The sequence below is a fragment of the Benincasa hispida genome, chromosome 7 (assembly GCF_009727055.1).
Source record: "Benincasa hispida cultivar B227 chromosome 7, ASM972705v1, whole genome shotgun sequence".
Classification (NCBI taxonomy): domain Eukaryota; kingdom Viridiplantae; phylum Streptophyta; class Magnoliopsida; order Cucurbitales; family Cucurbitaceae; genus Benincasa; species Benincasa hispida.
Genome location: NC_052355.1, coordinates 38,933,431 through 38,936,242, shown reverse-complemented (window position 1 = coordinate 38,936,242; position 2,812 = coordinate 38,933,431).

Genomic DNA, 2,812 nt, shown 5'->3' with positions numbered 1-2,812 from the left:
ACAATTATTACAGTTATTATGACAATTGTAAAATTATTAGATATTTACATAATATAGGATTTAATTTTCTCCTAATTAACCCTTTAATCACTTACTTAAATAGGAAAATGGAGATCCGGGTTTCACAAAGAGTCAGGCCCATGGACCAACCAACACGAAGCCCACCTGAGAACTCTATAAATAGAGAAGTTCTCTTCATTTGTAGGGGAAACATTTTTTAACACTCAGAAGACCCAGAGAGAATTCACTAACAAACAGAGGACTCCCAAGACTTCTAAAGCTGGCACTCCTATAAAGGCAGAAGACCTTTGAAGATATAGATACTCTTCCAAGACTTTACTTCAAGCTTCGCAAGACCCTGAAGTGCACTCTATAAGCAAGAGACCTTTGAAGACATAAATACTCTTCCAAGACTTCTACTTCAAGCTTCCAAGACTTCTCGAAGTCTGCACTTCTATAAGGCAGAAGACCTTTGAAGATACAAATACTCTTCCAAGACTCTCATGAAGCTACATCTCCGCTATAAGGCAGAAGACCCTTTGAAGACATAAATACTCTTCCAAGACTTTTACTCAAGCTTCCAAGACTCTTGAAGCTGTATCCTATAAAGCAGAAGACCTTGAGAAACACAAATACTCTCCAAGACTTCTACTTCAAGCTTCCAAACTCTGAGCTGCACTCTTATAAGGCAGAAGACCTTTGAAGACACAAATACTCTTCCAAGACTTCTACTTCAAGCTTCCAAGACTCTTGAAGCTGCACTCCTATAAGGCAGAAGACCTTTGAAGATACAAATACTCTTCCAAGACTTCTACTTCAAGCTTCCAAGACTCTTGAAGCTGCACTCCTATAAGTCAGAAGACCTTTGAAGACACAAATACTCTTCCAAGACTTCTACTTCAAGCTTCCAAGACTCCAGAAGCTGCACTCCTATAAGGCAGAAGACCTTTGAAGACACAAATACTCTTCCAAGACTTCTACTCCAAGCTTCAAAGACTTCTACTTCAAGAACGCTCGGTGCTTTCCTTCTCCAAGTCAAGCATATTCACCTAATTGAGAGAGAATTAGAGGATTAAGTATTAGAGATCAAACCACATCGCATCAAATCAACTCCAACATCAACACCAACTCAAGTTCAACTCCACGAAACACGTTTCTCCGGAAACCTCGTGTGAACAAATTGGCACGCCCAGTGGGACGTCTCTACCTCTCATCTCTCTCTCATTATCCAAGTCAATAAACCTACAAATGGCACCAAAGAAAGTTGCATCCAAAGCTACCTTCGCAAGCAATACTTACATAAGCTCTGTCATCATGGAGGAAATCTGGGACCAGCTAGTGGAATTTCCTAAAGGCGGGATCGCCATCAGAGAAAATCCCTTATTTGAAAACTATGCTTCTGGTACTTATCTATTAGAGAAAGAATCACATTTTGATGTGGTGTCTGTCATGATGACTGACGTAATAATTGAGTCGACTATGGCAGAGATGGAGGTAAAGATAAATCTCCTAATGAAGGTTGTAGAGGAGTGAGATCATGAAATCGCTGCTTTAAGAGATCAAATACAGGCTTAAGATACTGTTGAGTCAAGTCAATCTCCAGCTACAAAAGTCAATGACAAAGGAAAGGATGTCTTGCAGGAAAGTCAACCCCCACAATCTACCTCTGTTGCCTCCCTGTCAGTTCAACGGCTCCAGGATATGATCACAAATTCCATAAGAGATCAGTACGAAGGACCGTTGCAAACCTTCTTTATGTACTCCAAGCCATACACCAAGAGAATCGACAACCTGAGAATGCTAGCTGGGTATCAACCTCCAAAGATCTAGCAGTTCGATGGAAAGGGCAATCCAAAACAACACGTTGCACACTTCATTGAAACCTGTGAAAATGCAGGAACTAGAGGAGACCAACTAGTCAAGCAGTTCGTTCGTACCTTGAAAGGAAATGCTTTCGATTAGTATACTGATTTGGCGCCAGAAGTGATTGATAGTTGGGAACAACTAGAAAGGGAGTTCCTGAACCGCTTCTACAGTACAAGGCGTATTGTTAGCATGATGAAGCTGACAAACACCAAATAGTGGAAGGGAAAGACAGTCGTCGATTACATCAACCGATGGAGAGCTTTAAGTCTGGATTGCAAAGATAGACTTACTAAATTATCTGCAGTGGAGATGTGCACTCAAGGCATGCACTGGAAGCTTCTCTACATCCTACAAGGGATAAAACCTCGTACGTTTGAGGAGCTGGCAACATGCGCTCATGATATGGAGCTGAGCATTGCCAACAGGGGAACTAAAGATTTCTTAGTCTCTGAAGGGAGAAAATACAAAAATGATGCCAAGGGCACTGAAAAGATCATGGGTAGTACCACAACGCTGAAATTTTCCTCCAAAGGAAAACAAACAAAATTTGAAAGAAAGCACAATGAGGGCGAGAAGCGTCGTCCAACTCTTAAAAAATGACAAGAGAAGGTTTATCCATTCCCTGACTCTGATGTGACAGATATGTTGGAGCAACTACTAAAGAAGCAATTTATTCAACTACCGGAATGCAAGCGGCCGGAACAAGAAGGAAAAATAGATGATCCTAACTACTGCAAGTATCATCGGGTCATTAGTCACCCAGTTGAAAGGTGTTTCGTGCTGAAGGAACGAATTATGAAGTTGGCTCGTGAAAAGAAGATTGAGCTAGATTTGGATGAAGTAGCTCAGACAAATCACGCTATAGTAGCGGTGACTTAAAATGTTCCAATATTGTCTATGTCCCATGCTCAAAGACAAATTTCGATCCAGTTTAAAGAATTCGAGC